General features: G+C 37.8%; 1 protein-coding gene across 3 annotated transcripts in view; it reads left to right on the top strand.

Moving 5' to 3' along the window:
- Positions 1 to 21,871, top strand: part of HS3ST5 (heparan sulfate-glucosamine 3-sulfotransferase 5) — a 192,238-nt gene that overhangs the window by 89,760 nt on the left and 80,607 nt on the right. For 2 of the 3 annotated variants that reach the window (XM_051614134.1, XM_051614137.1), the window contains exon 2: positions 11,794 to 12,001. The gene's annotated coding sequence lies outside the window, so the exon portion shown is untranslated. Of the gene's footprint in view, positions 1 to 11,793; positions 12,002 to 18,850; positions 18,871 to 21,871 lie in introns of those variants that run through there. The other variant, XM_051614140.1, reaches the window with a different exon arrangement.

The raw sequence follows: 21,871 nt of genomic DNA on the forward strand, positions 1-21,871 counted from the left end.
ACACACTAATTCAGCACTTCTGCTCCCCTGGAGAAAATCTAAATAAAGTTTGAAAGTGTGGGTAAAACCAGCATATCTTTGTTAAATGAATGCAGCATTTTTTAGGTCAGATACTCATTAGTGGAAATCAATGTATCATCATTGACTTTCATGGAGCTGTGACAAATTACATCATCTTGGAGTCTATACACAGGGATGATATTTGCATTTGTTGAGGCTTTGAACAAGAGCTGTAAAGCTTTCATATGGAACAGATTTGTTGCACTGGGAGTTCTTAAGACGTTCTGTTTGGAGTGTTTGAATTTGCTGGGTTTTAGATTTTCAGTAGTGCTGTAAACTATCATATTACTTTTTCTGCTGGGATTTCCTAATTAGCAATGCTGAGCAAAAATTGTCTTGAATGTAGTGTGATCTGCTGCACTACTGTCCATTTTGCACATTTTTAAATTAATTGGTCTGATCAGAAATATATTTATAGAAATTAATTAAATGTCCACAGCTGTTATACCTAAGTCCTTGAACCTGAAATTTGTCTATGCAAGAACTCATTTGAGAGATGTAATTCATCTGCTTAAACATATTTTCCAATAAGATTATTCTTTTGCCTTCCAGCAAATCTAGTTTGAAAAGTATAAAATTTTTATACCAAAAATACTGGAAAATATTTTTCCTAAATTGTTTTCCTTTTATTGGCTATCTCTAATTTTAAGATTATTTGATGACAAATCATCATCTACATGAGTCACAACAAGTGCAAGGGCACAGCTTTCCATTCTGGAGAAATAAGATCTAGATCCTTTGAACCATGTATCCCACAGCTCTCTAGAGAAGTGTGAAAAACGAAGTACTTTCTGGACACAGATCTTCTCAGGCATTGATTTAAGAATAGTTTTTTTCTGTGGACTCCTGGAAGTAGTCCTTCTAAATGGAATAAGCTCAATAGATTTAATCCTTTTCTCAGGCATCCATCAGTCCCTTCCTACACTGAGACCATACCTGCTCAGGGCAGGGTTAGATGACACTGAAGGGGACCTACAGAAAAGCTGGGGAGTGACCTTCTAGAAGGGCATGTAGTGATAGCACAAGGGAGGGGACAGTTTCAACCTGGAAGAGGGGAGTTTTAGGTTAGACAATTGGAAGAAATTCCTGACTGTGAGGATGCTGAGACACTGGAACAGGTTGCCCAGGAAAGTTGTGGATGACCCCTCTCTGGAAGTGTTCAAGGCCAGCTTGGATGGGGCTTTGAGCAACCTGGTCTAGTGGGAGAAGTTGCTACCCATGCAGGGGGGTTGGAAGCAGATGATCTGTAAGGTCCCTTGCAACCCAAACTATTCTATGATTCCATGACACAGATGCAAATATCTCTATGACTAGTCAGAGTTTAATTCAGCTCTGCCAGTTGCCTTTCTCATTGCCTTTATCTTGATGTTTCAAGAACATCAGAAGTAGAAATGGAAGATTTGCTGAACATCAGTAGTGTCACTTCTGCCAAAATGAAAGCAAGCATGAGAACCAGACCTGAAGTTAGCATTTTGGTAGGCACACACAACTTTTTCATTTTTCTGACATCCAGCTGCCTCTGACATCCACTGAAGTATCTGCTGCTTTATGCAGAGTGGACCTTACAATCTGGAGAATGGCTGTTGATCTTTTGGGGTCACATACTCTGACAGATCAACCCAATCTGCCAGTAATCCATAGCTAGTGTGTAACGCAAAATTGTAAGAAAACAAGAGATTGCTCTCCCCATAAGCACCTGTTTCGAAAATATAACTCTTAGCTGACAGGTATTTTGCTTTGTGTTTTTTTCAGTGTTACCAGTGTTCTTCATATTATGTGATTTTTTGTAAAGCCCAGAGTCGACTGAGCACATAAGAACCTCAGTTTTCATTGAAGAATGAATTAAAATAAGCCTCATGTTGTAGAAAAACTAAAACCTAGAAAGCATGCCCTGATTGCATAGGGAAGGCTTCATCACCAGAAAAGGAAAGAAAATAATGTCTTTTACATCATTGGGGGGGAAGGGGGGGGGAAATCCTCTAGTCTTTTTTTTAATTCAGAAGAGGTTTTTCAGCTGCAGATGTTTTTTGTGCTACAGCAGTGATGAGATATCCTAAGAAAATTCATATTCCGCATCTCTCTAAAGCTCATGGGTGAAGTAGTACACGTGTAGCTAAATCAGTGCTTTTTAGGTCCAGCTTGTTAAACTGGGATGACAGGCTAGCAGAGTCTCTTCTTAACTTCTTGCACCCCAATTGCAAGCTCTCTGTGCAAAGTATTCATATTAATGTAAGCTGAAGTCTTTTGCTGGGAAAGGCCTGGTAGGGTTGCCTTTAAGGCTTTTTAACTCCATCATGTAACATGTAGTTTCACAGATTAATTAAGAGATGGTATGACTACAAACTGGAGCTGAAAGAGCCTATCTGTTTGCCAAGTTTTGTGGCTAAACAAACCTTTTTTGCATGCACAGGAGCTCCACCATTCTCCTGCACAGCCTGCTGAAACATTATCACAAGTGGCATTATTTTGGTATGCTTACAGTTTCTGCTCATTTCAAGTTCTTACCACCCCTGTGCTCTTACCACCTAAAGATGTACTCTTAATTTCCAAAACTGATGTGTATGAGAAGTAATGTGGTTTCTCAGTAATGCTAATTGGCTTCTAACACCCAAAAAGTTTTTCAGATTTTGATAGCTTTAAAAGAAATAGCAGAAGATATTCACCAAAGTGCAAAGAAAGTCTTTTCAAGTACTCATCTTCCTTTCTCAGGGAAGCAGCTTCTGTAACTCACTCACCTATCCCTGACAATCTTCATTTATCATATGCCTCTTTTTCAGTAGATTTCCCTAGCCTGCTTATCAGTTCCAGCTGATGAAACACCACAAGCCAAAGACAGCAATTCTTCGGGGCATGTTCTAGAGGATCTGCCAGGTTTTTACCAGAGCTGGTAAACACGTGTGTAGAAATAATATAGGAAGTGAGAACAGGTTAAAATGACCCTGTTCTCATTTAAATTGCTTTCTCAATTTTTAATGAAAGCTACACCCTCTTTTTTTGAAGAAATTGTTTCCAAAACCTTTTAGTTCTTAAGCAGCTTTGGATAAAGAAGATCATATATACATGTAAAACTGAACATCAGAGTTAACTCTGTGTTTTGCTGGATTGAGACTGTTATCATTCTTCCAGGTAACTACAAAGACCAGCAGATCACTTTAGAGTAGATTTAATTTATTATTATTTTTTTTCCCCATGAGAAAGGAGGGTATATTGAAACAGTCTGAGCAATATTTTTTTTTTTGTAGTCTTAAGTAAAGTAAATATGACCATAGGGAGCAACTGTCTTATCCCAATAGGCCTTATGCTGATCTCTTTTGTGCCAAAGTAAATCAAGAATAATTTTACCAATGTCAGTACAGCCACATCTGTAAAATTCTAGTGGGAGCATGGAATATGGCACAGTATCTCTGTAAAGAATAATGAAAGATTGCAGTGGGAATTGTTGTGCCTGTGTATCTCTGCAGGAAATCAGTGGAATTTGGTATTGTAGATAGTTGAATAAAAGAAACTTCTAGTTTTAATTAATCAGGGCCAAGTTAATTAATCTGCCAAGTGACAGGAGAACACTGTGAAACTTCAACCATGTCATCTGAGACTGGACTGAATACCTCTGGTCTGGCAAGGAAAACTGCTTTTCAAATCTGCTGTTAATATGATAATGGTTGGCAGCATTTGGGGAGGATGGGAATCGACATAAAAGCAAATTGGAAATAAAGGTTGCTGCTCTCTCTCAAATGGGGCTGTTATGTGGTGCAGAGCAATTCTTCCTCTGTTTATGAAGGAAACCAGGAAACAGCAAGGTAATTTTGTTAGCACAGGCAACTTTTTTCCATTCTTCATGCCTGACAGAGTCTTCACTCTAAGTGCAGAACTGATTTCTGAAAAAATGGCCATTTAGGCTGTTTAAACAACTGACTGGGTAGTGATAGGCTGCTTTTATGGGCTGTACAAATAGATGGTGCATCCATACCCACAGCACTACCTCCTGCACCTTGGCAGCCATGCCTTGGCATGCCAGTGGAAAACCCACATTCCCACCAGCTTCAGGTGTTGGATGCAGCTGCTGCAACAACCAGGAGAGAGGAGGGGTGGGTAGGCAGGCTACTGAGATCAAAGGATTCTGCCTCTGAGGCAGGGAGGTTAAATCAGATCCCAGGAGATTCAGTGCAGGATTACACATACTAAAAACCTTCACATTGAGATGTGAAACGGTTGAAAACACAGGTGAAACAAACAAGCCATCCAGTCAGAGAACTTAGAATTGGAAAATGATAATTATTTTATATTCTTATCAGTTTGAGGAGAGGAAGTGGTCCAGGAGAGACATTTGCCTCATTTTCTAATTGGTCTGTGCTTCATTCCCAAATGAGAAATAAACTTACTTTAATAGTCAAAGGTAACAGATACTTACATTGAGAATGTATATACTGCTCTCTGCAGCCTGTGCATCTTCAGCTCAGTCTGTGAAGTTAAGTTTGTATGAGGCTGCACTTCCTCTGGAAAGCTGACGGGACTGAGACTCTTTGGGTGATGAGCATACAATCTGGTTTGGGATTTGAAGTACTGCTGTGTGGATTTCACTCAGAAGGATAAGAAACTCTTTCCTCCTTACAATATCCAGTGTTTTGTGAGAAACAGGTCTGCGAGCAGTGTTTGAACTATCAGAGGAACCAGAATCTCAGCAGAGTCACCTGAGGGGTGAGGAGCCTTGAGGTGCCCCTTGTCTGACCTCCTGCTGAAATCAGGCCTGTCACATAGCAGGTAGCTCAACCTCATCCTCTTGAGTTTAGAATATCTCCAAGGATGGAGATTCCACAACCTCTCTAGGCCTTTTCACCTTCAAAGTGAAATTTTCTTTCTTTACTTTGTTCAGAATTTCTTGCTGTGACCTGTGTTTCTCACTCTGCCACTGTGCACCATAGAGGAGAGTATGGTTCCATCTTCTCCACACCTTTCTCTTAGGTGACTGCAAACCACAGCAAGGTCTGTCATTAGCCTTCCCTTCTTAAGGCTGAATAAATCCAGTTCTCTCGTCCTCTCCTTGTATGTTGTATGCTTCAGTAATGGGTTTTCTGGTGTTTTTTCTCACCTCTTTTGAAAAAATCCAGATATCTGGAATATTTGGAAGCTGCAGTTAAGAGAATAAGACATAGGACCAAATATGCAGCTATCCTCACACTACATAACATTAAATTAAAGAAGAACTTGCCTGTGAACTTGAGCTCAAAGATCAGGAAAGACAGAGCACTCATGACATAAAAGAATCCGTTATGGTGGTTTTTCAGCTCTTTTCTCCCACTTAGAGATTGTATCAGGCACTACATGATAAGATGTAGTAAACAGCTCTGAAGAGACGGAGCAGCTGATATTCATGTATATTCAGGATTTGAAGCAAAGAACTTCCATCACACTTATCATACTATATGCTGATTTTGTTCTCTTCCTTCTGCCCAGAAATTATTAGTGTTAGGAATACCTGTATTTAAATACATGTGAACAAAAAATACACATTTTATGAGAAATATATTCATAATAAATGCCTCCTTTTAAATACAGGTACTTTCAATGCATTCAAAAAATCTTTGGACAGGACTGTGAGTTTGCAATGTGCTGATGAGCATGGACAAGTCTTACTGGCCCTCCTTGTCTTCTCACTGTCAGGGAAAGCTGCCAAGGGTCAGCATGTGTTGCAGCCTTCCTTTCCCTGTGAGCACGGTGTGCCCCTGCTGCAGGGCTGTGACTGTAGTGTCATAGCTCCAGCCACTCTTTGTACCCCTTTTCACTGTCTCTCATGTTAGTGTGGTAGAGGAGCATCTCTCTGCACACAGGCATGGATGCTGGCCCAGTGGCTGTTCTTTCTTCTGGCTCTCATGGAAAACAGATCTCCCACTGAGAAAATTCACACTGATCTTGTGTCTGCTGGAAGGGGTCTCTCCTCAAGAGGAAGGTCACTATTTACTTCCTCTAAGAACTAGTGATTTCCTCATTAAGCTGACCCATTTCTGTATATCATGTGCCAGAGCTTCAGCTTCTTTAACTGGCTGGATGGTTGTGCTAATATGTTAAATTTACATTAGTAGAGCAGTGACTCTTGTCCCAGGTAGCAATTTGTATTGAACTATTGCAGAGTTGGTGCATAAGGACTCATATAAATTGTATGTGATGCATACATATGGCATATACTGTGTATCTGTGGAATGCGATGGATTAGAGGTATATACATGCTCTTTTGTGGCACTTTGAATAGTACTCAGGTATAAATGAGGTTTTGTTTGTTATACATACCACTGTTAATGGATAATTTGAGAAAGTTTGCTCATGACTATTTTATTCCTGTTTTTCATTTTAAACATTTATTACAGCAGAACCATGTTATTTCAGACTACTGTCTCAAGAGATTCACTGCACATTTCACATTTCATTTTAGTATGAGAATTTTTTTAACTTGCTGTAACTTTCTTAGTGTAGACACACTACACTAGCTTGACACCGTAGTAACACGTTATTCAGCATGAAATGCTGATGACATTTTTTGCCTGACAGTTAACTTAAAAGGCATTTTGTTTAGACTTATGTGGTGAAGAACCATTTCCTACAAGGACGTTTGTTCTTACTTTGAAATCTGGACACACTAACACAGTATGTTTACCAGCCAATATTACACATTGATGCAAATAGTCCAAGTTGCTTTTTATCACACTCAAATTTGAGTTGAAAAGGAAAAAGGTCTCTTTTTTTAAAATACAGGTTGCTTGTATTCAGCTTTTTGGTGGCAATTTTTTGAGCTGTTTGAAAATGCATTCCATCATGCAACCAGGGTTTAACATGGAACTGAAAAGCTGCAGATGTACACAGCAGTGCAGTGGTCATGACATGTCATGTCATCGTGACACGTTTTCACGTCTCCCATATTTTGAATAACAGCTGAATAGGTAATAAGTGGCATGTCAAAATTTGCAAGAATGGAGGGTTGTTTCCCTGAGGGTAATTGTGCTTCATACATATGTGGCAGGTCGAAGAAGCAATCTATAGAAATTCCTCCCAGATTTCATCAAGAGTTCCTGGAATGTGTGGTCAGCTCTGCAGGTCTGTGCTGGAGGGCTTCCCAATGCTACTGCCCTAAGGCAATCTGTCAGAAAGGTTTACCCCAGAGACACAAATACTAGAAGCTTTGGCTTCTTAGAAGTTGGGGCAGTCTGATTGGCAGGGTTGGACAGATGCCATAGACTCCGAAATTTTAAGCTATTTTGAAAACTCTTTTCATGGAGCAGAGGGAAGTCAAGAGGTGGAAATGTCTGCAAGTGAGAACCCCAGGTATTGCAGGTGTTTCTTTTTTCTTCTTCTCTGTCCCCAGTCACATGATTATGAATTATAATTATAATGTCTTTTCATAGCATTCATGGCAAATTCATTGTTTTAGTAAAGAACCGCTTTGACTCTGACTAGGAATTGCCAGAGCAGCCCTGACACTTGCTGTCAGGACAGCCACGGAAGCAGCTAAAGCTGCTCTCTATGCTGGCTTCACAGCAGTCTTTAGAAGGAAATGCAGCCAATTGGCTTCTTCTTATTCACCTTAACTTTTACATAGGTTTCTTTCAAAATACTGAGATGTGAAATGCTCAGAAGAATGCACATTAACTATTTTATTATTAATTTATAGTATCTGGATGTGGGCTCAAAATAGCACTAAAACCAAGCAATGAAGTATTTTTCATCAGGTCTTAGTCTGAAAGATATTTGATGTTTAGAATTACCTTGGGTAGTTACTATTGGAAGAGGTCACAGTGATAAGTAAAAGAGAAAAAAACTTCTACGCTTTGAGATACAGAGTCTTCTGTCTCACTCTGTTGAATCAGCAAATGTGATTTAGATGTCATGGTTTAATCTAACTCATGATATTTTACATTTCAACAGCCCAGGTGTATGCACGTGAGCAGTTTCTGTGTGTTATTTGAGAGAAACTTTCATGTGTGAAGAAAGAGGAGGTCACTTCTTAAAATGTACAAGTGTTTAGTTGCTTGCTATTTTCTGAACTAAAAAAAATAATTTAAACTTGAATATTTCTTTTCAAATTCTGCCTTTCTAGAATCAGGACACTCTTGTAGTTTCTTTTTTTTTTTTCAAGGTTTTCTCACATTGTATTTGAAACACAAAAAATTATGCATTGAGCAGATTCAGAGAATGAAACCAGTAAGCCAACTGAAGTTCATTATTAAAAAACACAAATGTAAGGTTCAGCAAATCTTACTTTTTTTTATGCCTTGACTTATAATTTTTATCCATTGGAGTCCACAATACTGGACAGTGGTGCAGCCACACAGCTGTGCAGTGTCCAGCTGCTCTTGCTCGAAGTGGGAACCGGCTCAGCCTGGAACAGTACAAACCTTTATGCAGTGCAGGTGACTCCTCTTGAAGAGTGTCTCAGGAGAGACAATATCCTTCGCTTTGAATTCAATCAGCTTTCATCAAGTGGCTGAGTAAGGAGTTTGCTCTCTTACTTGAGAGGAACATCTACATCAATTGGTTACTCTCTTGTTGTGTAGTCCTTGTGTCTCTACTGACTAAATGGAGAAAAGGCAGGAGATGCACTGTAAGGGCACGTGAGAGTATGTGAAGACCACAGCTGGCTGAGTTACACTCAAATTGTAGGTCAGGAGGTGTTAAGCCTGGCAAGGCCTAGTCCCTACCACACATGGGGGGTGATGTCCATGTGAACTATGGCCACGGGGATGCCCAGGACATGTAGAGAATCAACCAGCTCATTTCAAAAGGGAGCCCAAGTGCAAACATAAGGCAAGTGGGAAGACTCAGATGACCAGCACCCAGCAGCAATTCATGGACCGTAACAAGTAGCTTTACATGCAGGATCTGATTGGATGCCTAAAATTTTTGCTTCTTTTCTATTGATAAAGTCCCTGGATATGTCTGAGTGTGTCTAGCTTGTGAAGAAAGCAGCTAAAAGTGGGGGGGTTTGTGCAAAAAGAGTGATTATTGGCTAATAGTGTTGATACTAGCACCCTTACAAGAAAAGCAATCAGTCTGTTGAAAGGAATCCTACTCCATGAAAGAACTAAATATCATGAGATCTAGCATGTCTTTTTGCCTTCTTGTGGGGCATGGAGACCCCTATGGAGCCTGGATGTGGAGTCTGAAAGGAGACATTGGCTGAAGAATCTAATCTACCTGAGGATAGAGCAGGTAAATGCGCATTGAAAATGGACACTCACTGAGCAAAAATCCACAGTGTTCTCATTAACACAAGAAGGAGTTCAATTAGAAATGAAATAAGAAAAACAATCATTACATTACCGCACTTAATTTGATTTTTCACTTCATATGTCTTCATTTAGTCTGTTCACAGTAAATAAATTTATGACAGTTGTGATCATTATATATAATTACATATATTGATAGTTACATCTATTCCATGTTGAATTGTGGCTTTTATTGGTAGATCTGTCATTCCTGAAAATTATTGTTTATAATCAATATGATATTTCAACAAATAACAAAAGAGAAATGGTATCTATTATTAAGTTTGAAAATAATCTATTCTTAGCAGAATATGTGTGCACATTTACGCTGAGTAATATCCATTTTGTAAGTAAATTTACATACTGTCAACATGTTATTGACTAGTCTTCTTAAGCCTGCTGGCAAACCACTCCATTCTGCAATTGTAGAATGCTTATAAAATTATAGGATTTTCAGCAAGATTATTCTTCAGGAGCTTGAGTCCTGCACTTACTGCCCTGGAAAGTTTTAAGTTCTTTAATTCATGTAATGCACTTATAGGAAGAGGGAAAATGTATATATGTAGCTTTCCTCCAAAAGCGTTTTCAGTTCTCCCTTCTTTTGTCTAAAACCTCAAAGGTAGTGAGTGAAGATTGTCAAGATACAGCCTTTAGAATACATTTCATTTTCCTGTGATCAGCTTAGCGGAAAACTCTGTAACTCAAAGCATGACTCATTTGTGATACGTCCAGAGCCTTTGAGAGCTCTCTTGTCAGGGACTTACTGCATTTGCTTCCCTCGCTCTCTATGTCACACACACGAGTAATGGCAAACACTGTTTGGATCTAATGCTACAATCTGTATCTCTAAGTATCACTGATATGAAAGGAACTGGACCCTTCTGATTTCCAAAGTCCCATTCACATATCTGAGAAAAGAGTTTGTTTGTCTGCTTCATGTGACTATTAATCTGATTTCCAGGAAGAGGTTGTATACCTGCAGAGAAGTTTTGTAGAGATTGTTTCTCTGTTTGTTTTCTGGACCCAACCTATTCAGTTTCAAATAAACTGGTTGTGGCACTAGCATGATTTCACAGAGCAGTAGTTGAGATGTTTTATTGGTTATTTCAACTGAGCATTTACTCTATGAAACTGAGCTATCAAAAGAGGGCTTTCGGGACATTATCAGTTCAGTCTAATGTATGAGCTCAAATTCTTCTGTCATTATAATATGCTGCTCTTGTGCCACTGATTTGCCTACATGTTTTAAGTTGCTCAATCAGAAGCCATTTATCTGATAAATTATTAAGAAATAAATGTTTCTGATGGAACAACAAATAATTGTAAATCATGTATCGTACAGGTGACAGCAGTCAGAAATAACCTGCTCTTGAGCCAAGTAAGTGGTTTATGTAATATAGATGAAAATTAAGTAATGAAATAAGCACTTCACTGCAAGGAGAGGATGGCTGTTATTTTCCTGGGCTTATATCAGATTCTGCAGTTTCTGTGTTGTACATTTCTACATTCTTCTATTGGTGCCTCAGACATACAACAAAACAATCTATTTGCAAGTATGTAGAGGCATCTGCAGTTGTTAGACTCAGACCATAATGTAACATGCTCAAGCCAGTCGTTATTTGTAGTATTTCTGTAGAAACATTTTTATTTAATTCTGCTTCTCCACTCAGAAGTATTTTTTTTCTGAATAATTGCAGAGTTGATCTCTTTTGGCAGGTCACATTGGTATTGATGATTTTGAGGGCTTAACTGTATTCCAAATTCCTTGGGGCTTGGTTTACTTTGAAAGAAAGTAGATATGTTCATGTCTAAAGCTAGAAAGTGTAGTACAGGGTTTGCTATTAAATACTATTTTCACAGTTGTGTCTGTGTCGTATTTCTTCAACATGGAAGCATAGATAGATTCTGAAAAAAAAACATAAAATAAAATAGAAAAATAGCAAGAACAGTCAAGCAGTTCTCACTAAATACTATTAGCATTTTCTCTGGATGGCAATGTTCTCAGTATAAAAGTAGTTTTTCCAGTGGTTTACAAAATAGCTGTAAAATACATTTCTGGTCAATGTCAAGCATAAAAGGCAGTGGAGTAGCAAGTAGCATGTGTAGCATCACCTCTTGCCAGTAAAGATCTAACATGCTTTTTCCTGGAGCCTACTTAAAATACGTGTAATTAGCAATTTTCTGTTATTTTGGATTGGTTGTGTTTGGGGCTTACTAAGGTGAAACAGATTTTCCTTCCCCTTCCTTTACCTGTGCTCCAGATCCCAGGCTGCCAATGTTTACAAGATACTGAGACAGCACTTCCAAAATCTTGAGCTGGCAAGTACTACTTCTGGGGCCCTACTGCACAAAAATTTCTTTTCAGTCTTAAAGAGAGAAACTTGAGTGTTCATTTTATTGTTGTGTTTTGGGGGTTTTGTTTGCATTTTTGGGGTTTATTTGTTTTTCAAATATGCAGCAAATGTCTTCTCTTTTCAAACAGGCTCAGTGAATTACACACCATTTCAGCAGAGATGTCTGATCTTTCCACCTGCATACCTGGAGTTGCTTTATGCCTCAACTCATCTTTTCAGTAAACTCTGAAGACTTCCTGAGACTGAACACTGGAACAGATGAGCTAAATTCTTCCTGAATGTTCTTCATCAAAAGTAGATGTACTGGGCTTTCTGGATGTGCATAAGGACCCAAAGGTTAGTGCATTCCTTAAAAGCCTGAAGTTTCAGAACTGTTTCATTCAACCATTAGAAGTGCAGAATATGTTTCAATTTGTTGCTTAAACATAGCCATGGCTGGATAAAATGGTGCTTGACACCAAATATGTAGTTGAGATCACACTTTTAACTTCCACAGAATAAATTTACTTAGTGATCTGAGGCAAACTAAAGCCCTCTGAATGACTTGCTGGGCAACAAGAGCAAGGCACTACATTTACTCTGAGCTTGATTGCCTTTGGCCACTTTTGTGGTGTCTCTTCTAAGCTTGATTTTACTGCATTTCAATCACACTCATCTGATTTATGACTGATACAAATTCTAGCTCTGTTCACGAGGTGGTTCTCATTTTTAGTCAGTGGGGATGAGGGGGTAGGTGTTTGTCCACATGTGTGCTTAGTTGTTCTGGATTGTATGCAGGCATCAGGGGAATGCTGAAGACATGCATAACGTGTTGGAAAATATTAATTTCTTCTTAATGTCAGCTATTCACTTCCTGGAAGCTCTGAGATTTTCATAAAATGCTTTTACTATGCCTTGATTTCTGTTAAAATGTCATATAGTCAATGGATATTTGTCTGTCACCACCCTGCCATCTCAGGAAATCACCATTGATAAGGAGGTCAACTCACTGACATAATTGTTCTGTGGTATGATAGAAAATGTAGAAGAAACAGTTCTGCAAACAGATACATGGTCAGAAAGGTGGTGGAATTTGTGTGGGCATATGTGCACATTGAGCCATGTCTCAAACACGTAACTGACAAGGAAAGTAGCAAGATCAAAAAGATACATCAGGATTTTCGGCATTAATCATAACATTATGAAAAAAAATTATGTTTGTAATTATGTGGATAACTTTATGTGCTGTAGAGAAGTGAACAGTCATGTAACCTTGATTTTACTATGATTGCCATCTGTTTTTCATTTTTTGCAGAATATTCTTCATTATCATTGCTCTGTCTGGGTTTGGAGGAGGAGAGGGCAAAAATATTTTCAGTTTTACTCTGTCAACCTCATTTGATTTGGCCATTAAAATAAAATAATTAGTTTTACAAATACTATTTGTTCTTCCTAAACTTCTCCACAACTTATTAAAATGGTTGCAGGAAACCAATTGGCTAAAACAGATGGAGCTCAAACATGATGCAATTAGAACCACATAAATAGAGTTCTGCTGTCTCATTTTTGTGGAGGGATTCTAGTGATGTCATCTGAATAATAGCTTTACAATCAATCTCTCTCTGTCTGCTACTCTAGCTCACATTTCTGTTTCATTCTAAATGCCTATTCCCTGTATAAAATAAATAGAAGACAAAAATATCTACCATCCTCAAAAGGAATTGTTTCCCCATTGGCACCAAATGTCTACTCCAGATAGGAGGTGAGAAAAAAAGAAGTAACAATACAGCTTTGTTTCATATAAGTTCTGTTGAAGTCACTGAGAGTTTTTTTAATATAGTTCAGCAGGAGCAAGAACATAAATATAAATATACAGACTCCATTTAAAAGAAGAAGTTTAGAGTAGTTGCAATAATTCCATGTGGAGGAGAGCTCATTACTTTTGTGGGGTGTCCTCACTGTAATGCCTAAATATCTTCCAAGAAAGTAAAATTCATATTAGGGCATATATTTTAGCTTTAATGTGTAGACTGTGGTTTTTTTTTTTTTAATAATATTACATCTTTTATACATGTGTATATACTAAGAGGTGAATAATCTCACATGGTTGCTGAGCTCAAATGTCAAAAATATTGTGAACTCCATATCCTTGCACTGCATGCCTGTGTGCATGCTTGGGGCATTTCTGTAATATGTGTTTGTGTGGACTGTTAAATATATATAACATATAGGGTGTGGGTTCTGCAAACTCAGTATAAGTTTTAACAGTCTTGCTATATTAGGATATATAATGCTAGAAGATCCTATATATCTTTCTTTTTTGTTACAGTATTGTTAGTAAAGCACACATTCGTTATTATCAATATATAAATATGGGAGGAAAATTACGCAAAAAAAAAATTTTGGTTTTTGTAGTTTATGCCACAACAAATGTTACAACCGTTATTTGATAGACTGGAAAACAAACTTCATTTGGTAGATAATGGATATGTAAATGTAAACAGTGCCAATCAAAAAGATTGAGCTAAATTATCTGACTGGCTACAAATCCAGTGTAGCTGTCCAGATTTTCCATGACAAATTTTGCTACTGCTGACTTTTACCTTTTGCAGGAACACAAGTGCAGCCAGGTTTACCCACAAGGCTGGCAGAAGCTTAAGCAGTGTAAGTAAGAAATTACCCTGATACAAAGCATATTAAGTAAAAAGAAATGCTGTGCATTTAATGAAGAAGTACCAAAACCAAAAAAAAAACAGCAACCAAAAAAACAGCAACAACAGAAAAAAAAACAAACACCAAAACAACACCAGTTACAACTTCCTCCCAGAGGTTTGGAGGAGAGTCTCCTAACAGCGGGAACACTGAATTCTGCCTTTGCGTGTCTTGGAGGTTGATTTAATATGTGGGGAAAAAATGTGTCATCTGTCAGATGTATTTTGTGAGAAGGAAAAACAGAAGTGACCTATCCACCATTTCAGAAGTAGGTCAGAGTTGTGAATCCTAATGCAAAGCAACAGAACTGCAACTCAGAACCCTTAAGTTCCAGTAAAACAGGTTGTCTTTAAAATGTGTCTCTGCCCTTGTCATCACCTTTGCCTGACTTGCTAGGTCTCCTGAGAATCATTTTTTACACAAGAGTAACCACATCTTCCTCTCAACTATTACACCTCATCAGCAGACCAAAAGCTGTATCTACCTATTGCAGCAAAATAGGGCCTGAGCATGAGTTTGATCTGTGGCTCCAGCTCATCCATCACATCTGTTCACATGATCCCTAGCATGGTTTTGCCTTACAATCCCAAACAGTGCCAGGATAGAGCAGTATGGGGCAGGGACAGTTTCCAGGAAGCAGCTAAAAATATGGCCACCTTGTTTTGGGATGGAGAGACTGGGTCACCCACACTCTGGGCAAAAGAATTAGCCCTGCTCTGTTTAACTTGCAAACATGCACACAGCCAAGTGTTGCAAAGATGGGGTCTCTTCTGACTCTATTTGTGGAGTGCTGATATTCATAAAAGTTGTTCCATCATCTTCCTTTAACTTTTTCCCTGGTCACTACTAAAAGGACACAGAATTCGAGTAGGGTAAGCTGAGCCATCTCTTCTTCCAATCTGGACTTTCAGGCAGGATGCAACACAAAGTATTTACAGTACAGTTGTTCAAATTACAATGACCTCCAATATTATCCCCAGGCCTTTTTTTTTTATCATTTCTAGCTTTAATGCGGTAAAGAATTTACATGAATAGAGTTATGTTTTCCATGCCACTCTTGTGGGAGAAGTTTACTCCCCTTGCCTGCTTGCTAGCTGCGATGTAAACTGGCAGACAGCTAAAACAACCACGCAGCCGTTTGCCCACTGCCCCCCAGTGGGATGGGGGAGAGAATCAGAAAAAAAGAAAAAGGTAAAACTCATGGGTTGAGATAAAGGGAATTTAATAAAACAGAAAAGGAAGATGGTGATGATTATGACTATGATAATGATAATAATAATGACAAATTACTCTAAAAAAAATAGAGATGCACAGCACAGTTGCTTACTACACACTGATGGATGTTCAGGTAGTTCCTAAGCTGTGGCAGCCCCTGGTCAACTTCCCACATCTTATATTCTGAGCATAACATCTATATGGTATGGAATATCCTTTTGGCTAGTCTGGGTCAGCTGTCCTGGCTGTGCCCCCTCCCAGCTTCTCTCTGGTAGGGAATGAGAAGCTGAAAAATCCTTGACTGGTGTAAACACTACTTAGCAACATCAGCATGTTATCAGCATTGTTCCCATAATACACCCAAAACACAGGACTATAGTAGCTACTAGGTTAACTCTTTCCCGCCTAAAACCAGCACACTGGTTCACAGTCTTTTGCTCATTTTTGTATAGTTTTCTTCTGGATACTTTGCATATGAGTTTTAGCTTACTAGTATGTTGAGCATCACATCTGTCAGTTGATTCTGACAAAATTCTTCTGTACAAAATATGAAACTTGTAAACATTTTTTTTTTCAGTAATAAAGTGATGAGGGTGATATGATAATAAGCTTTATCAATCTTATATTTAAATATTTAAAATAAAAGTATAAAATCATGAATTCTAGACACTTTGTCCCTGATATCAAAAATTTAAATATCAATCAGTTTTTTACAAGAGGAATTGAGTGATATATAAGGACTTTCCCTTTCTCAATAATTTTACTCCCATAATATTTAAAACATATTTTCTTTAAGAAAATGGGGGCACTTTTACTCACTTTGAAAAAATGCATTTTGAACAGCAGGATGTAATTTCAGACTATTTGCAGTCAAGAAGCCTCTGCTGAGCAAAATACTCATTCAATTTAGGAATGCAGATTATAATAATTTTCCTATCTGCCTCACAGCAGGATTCCTGCCATAGTTTTGCAAACTCATAGGCTGCAGTGTTGAGTGACTAGCTAACTTCTGTTCCAGGTAACACACGCTTCAAGCACATTCTCATTAGCTCAACTTAGTTATAATGCAAAGCTGCTTAGTTTCACCAAGTGAAATAGGATACACTTAAATTGCCTCATCTAATATAATGCTGCTTCTTAATACATGCAAAGTGGTTTATGATGGCAAAGCTTGTAGAGCATGAAAATCAGCAGGGAAAGTAAGGGTTTCTGACTAAAACTGTCAAAAAGAAGTCCTGTTTTATATAATTTCACTTTAAAGAGGTTAAGAATAAGGAAGGAGAGATTGGAGAAAGAAATAATCAGTGTCAAAAAATGTAAATTTAGTACATTAACCTTTTTTAATACATCAGCTCTACCAAACAAGAAAATTATCAAGTAAAGCTGTTCTTTCGGTAATGTGTTCTGCACCAGAAAATTAAATGTAAAATACATAGTGGCCAAAATATATGACAGTAAGGAACAATAGCCCTTATTCTATCTGTTTTATCCAGAGTTTTATATTGCACACCATGTTTCCACTTGTTACCATTATTAATCCAGCTTCCTGTGGCTGTATTAATTTGCAAGGATGCTTTAATTTCAGATATGAATAAGGAATTATTTATTTGTCTTCTTCCTTTAAATGCTAAGTGAATATATCCCAATCTTGTATACTTAGCAGACAAAAAAAGTGGTTTCAAAAAGACCCCAAAACAACACTAGTAAAATAATGGGGTTTTTTCCCCAGTATCTTGCACCTGCAGTCTGCCCATAGGGCTATAAATCCTCTCTCTACATCCCTCTCCAATACTTCCAGAAAACTGTTCAGAGAGAGTCTAAGCTGCTACAAGCTTTGCAGATGACACCCAAGTGTATATCTCATTTTCCACAGATGTAACCAGAGCCATCACAAAGATGTTGCACTGCCTAGAGGAAAGGGGCTCCTGGAGAAGAGCATCTGGCTGAGATTCAACTTGGATGGGAGCCAGACAATACTGGTTGAAAGACAGAAATTATCCAGACAGCCAGTTGAGCTAGATTCCTGGGTGCATGCCTTTAAACATTAGTTTGCAATGAGGCTGTTCATATCCTTGGAAAAAGGCAGGGATAAGCATGTTGTTCAGCCATGGCCCCAGATAATGAACCAAGAACTCTTCCGACTCCAATTAAAAGCATCTGCAACACGTTTTTTCAGTCTTAGCTTTTCATGGAGCTTAGAAAATGAGGCAGTAAAAAATGAAATAAAGTCTAGACAACTCTTCCATGCTACCCAGCAAAAGGCCCAGAGATCTCTGCGTACATTTTAAGGACCTAACTCATTGTACCCAGGGCATTACTCCTGAACTGCTCTTCTTTGCATTTGGATAGGAAGCACTAATCATGTTCTCAAAGGTACAGTTGTTTTGGATCTCTTGGTATCCATGATTACTTTGTCATTTTCCACAAATGGACAGCTTCTACAAGTAAGAATTTGAAACCCTCTGAACTAAGAAGGCATCTGAGAGTGGCACAATGCAGCTCTTCTGTTTATGCGGTGAGTTGTTAGGGTCTGCACACACTGCAGAATCCTTTCAAAAAAGAGTTTGACTTTCACAGGTTCTGTACATCTGCTGAAATTAAGACTTCTACTTTCAATAGGGGAAAGGTGAAAGACAGGAGATTTAAACTCTGGGAGGTCATACTAACCTCCCTCATCTGTGAAGTGTCATGACACAATAGTATTATGCTATAGGAATGAATAACTGGTGGGTAGGGATGAAAGCATATGTGACACGTCATGAAAGTACAGCAACACTTCTTGGGGAACCTGGAGTCCAATTTCAGGATGGAACAGGTCTTCAAGCCTGGTCCCAAACATTAATGAAAAGTTACAAGCACCTTTATGGAGGAGAAACAGCTGTAAAACTCCTGGTATTCAATGTCAAAATCCTGGACCTTCTTCCTGGCAGCATTTGTTTTCTTTTCTCAGTTCCTTCAACAGGGAGGAAGAAAAAGACAAAGACAAAGAAAAAGACAAAGACAAAGAAAAAGAAAAAGAAAAAGAAAAAGAAAAAGAAAAAGAAAAAGAAAAAGAAAAAGAAAAAGAAAAAGAAAAAGAAAAAGAAAAAGAAAAGGAAAAAGAAAAAGAAAAGAAAAAGAAAAAGAAAAAAGAAGAAGAAAAAAAAAAGGCATCCTGAGGCCTCAATCATGAGGCTTTTGCTGGTGTAACCAGTCAACTGCAGTTTATTCCCCTGAATTTTCTGAGGTCACAACATGACCCAAGTAAGACATGCTCCTATAACTATTTCTCTTGGGCATCCTCCAGTTCACATTCAATAGTAAGTAAGAATAAAATGATAACACAGATCTTTATCTTTTTCTTTTCTTACTGGTGATTTTTGGTACATACTTGTCAGAGAAATTGCTATCTCAAAAGCAAAGATGTTTTCAGACAGTACTCATGTCACACTGTTTATTTTCTATTTATATTCTGCATATATGAACTGAAGGACTAATCTTAATTGGTTAATCTCTAGTCCTCATAAGGAAAACACATTCCTAGAACATTTTTCTCCTCATAATTCCTCCCTTGTAGTCTCTTCACTGGCTCACCAGCTGTGCTGCTTATCACAACTTCATTCACTTAATGAAAACTATTTAAAATGTTCTCCATTAAAAGCTGTGTAGAAAACTCAGTGCATGTTTGTGAGGCACTTGTAGGAACATGTAGTTATTGGGAGGAATGAAATAAAAAATGCAAAACTACTACTCGGTATGTGTACAGCCATGCTGTACTTATTGCTATCATGAATAAAGCATTTGTTTTTCTAAATTGTGTGTATATTCCTAGCGGGGTACTTAAAAGAAAGAGCTTGTTAGAGAAGGCATGGGAACAATTCAGAATTTCTCCATTTTCAGTACTCAAATCATAAGACAGAATCATAAATCCTGACTGCAGTCTGACCAGCTAAAAGGGCACAGGGGAATCCTCCAGAAATCTGGGAATTTCTTTTGTTTGATTGTTTGTGTAATCCATCTCCTTTGAGGAATGACTGGCCAGGCAGTCCAGTTTAGGATCTACTTGTGCTGTCCCCACAGAAAATGCTCAGTTACTATGGGCAGCCCCAGTGCAGCTGGGGGCAGTTAACACCCCAAAATACTTTCCTGGTCAGCCTCTGCCTCCTGGAGTATGCAAACCAAAAGCTGCAGTGTGAACACTTTGCTCTCAAGAAGGTGTAGTGAAAGCTGGCATACTTTGATCTGCTAGGACACTCTCAGGAAATATGGCCTTAAAAACACTGGATTACTTGGGAAATTTATGCTTGTTGGTTTGGTTAGCATATTTTCTAGATTTTTAACTGTTGCTTTCAAGCCTAAAATTTCCTCCCTTCCCTAACATAGAATTACAAACTCAGCTGCAAGATGTGTATACTAAAGGATGCCAAATGCTTTCTGTGTGCTTCCTCATTGTCCTGAAGGAGGGTGGCATTTCCCCTCCTTTATTAATATGCTGGGATCTTGATTGAGATCAAGGAAGCTGTTGTCTTGCTGGGTCTAGCAAAGTGATCCCCGCTTTAACAGCTATTGCATAATGCTTCAAATACCTTGTAGTATTTCAAACATATAAAAATTTATGTACACACTGGTTACAAAAATTTAGTCACAAGTTTCTTTTTGAATTAGTAATTTAATAACCTTAGTTGGAAGTTTTTGATTTATTGTTCTAGCTGACTTTCTTATTGAGTAGCACGAATAACATACGTCAAAATGAAATAGCAATAGTATTTTATTTCCATAAAGCACTTCCTTTTAAAGCTGTATGTATTATGTAATTCCTTCTAATGGCAATATACACATATTGCTAAGGAAAATCTGTTACAACTTGTTTGAAAGAGTCAGCTGTGCCCCCATACAGTCATAAGGCTTGCCATAAACAAAACTTGGATAGCTGCTCTTTTAATATCTTGTAGATGTAGCATTCTAAAACTATGTAAAAATATAGTATAGATATAACTTTCTGATGCAATTTTGCTGTCCAGTGTCATGTAAGATTAAGTTATTCCTAAATTATGTCCCTAAGAATAAAAGTCAGTGTCTTTACATATGTTTCTGGATAATCAGCATGGTCCTAGAAGACTGTAAATATCTGAAACATAACTCAAGCAGAATTTGGATAAAAAGTAATTAAAAAAAAATAATCTTTATTGTTTATTTAGTATTTGAGGATTCACAAGTATCTTAGCTTGCAAGAGACTGTCACTTGAAGTCCTGTGATCACACAGCCCAGAAATACTGTATTGGCTGAGCTGTGTATTCAGCTCACTCTCATATTCCACAGGCAGTTCAGATCTCACAAGTCAGGTACCTCCAAAAACTTGTGTTCTGCATTTACCAGGCACTGAAAGTTTCTCAGCAATATTGTACTTCTCATCTGAGAACATGGGCAAGTTTGGAAATGGTATTCAACGGTAAATAGAAGAAAAACATGAAAAATAAATGGGCCACGTACTTTATCCAGCTCTACTTCCTGTCTCATATCACAGATTCTTATTTAGCATTTCAGATCTCTGAACAGCTCAGATCTGTTGATTTATTTATTTAAATGTTTTTTTACTTTTTTTTCCCATTTTGCAAAATTCAAAATGTCACATGAACGTCACCCATTTGTGGCCCAGCTGAAAAGATTAATTTTGTTTCTTTGCCATTTCATGTTCTCAAAAATGATCTGGATCTGAATTTTATTTTCTTAATATATTCTCTTAAAAAAAATTCTGAAAAGATAGGTTTACTCCACATAAATAGCTATTTCTTTCATAAAATATATCACAGAAATCCTAAATAATTTTCAGAAGATATTATGTCTTCATCTGATCCTCTTATTCACAGTAACTCTTGGAACCTGGCAGCTCAGTCAAGTGTGAAAGATAATCTCATTTTTATAAGCACTCCAAATATGCTGGAGTTTGTTTTTTCAGTAAATAGATGACATGAAATGCTTCTTTTTTTTTTTTTTTTTTCCTTAAATCAGTATTCATTCCAAGGGAGCTGCATTGCTTACAAATAACAGTGAACTAACTCAGAGGAATGTAGCATTTCTGTGCTTATAGAAACTGCGGTAGAGTCTTAAAAACATGCGTTTGGATTCTTTGCCCCTGTTGCTGAATACCATAACTTCTTTATTTAGAATATGACTATATCTCAAATATAAGCTAAAAATAAAATAAGGAAATGTTTTCCCCCTCCAAATCTGTAGATGTCACAGGCCCAAACTTGAACTGTGCAATCCATTCCTCAGCCTCATTGGAGGGACTGAAGAGTTTTCCTGCCTGGAAGCATAAG

The sequence above is a fragment of the Apus apus genome, chromosome 3, assembly GCF_020740795.1.
Source record: "Apus apus isolate bApuApu2 chromosome 3, bApuApu2.pri.cur, whole genome shotgun sequence".
NCBI lineage: Eukaryota > Metazoa > Chordata > Aves > Apodiformes > Apodidae > Apus > Apus apus.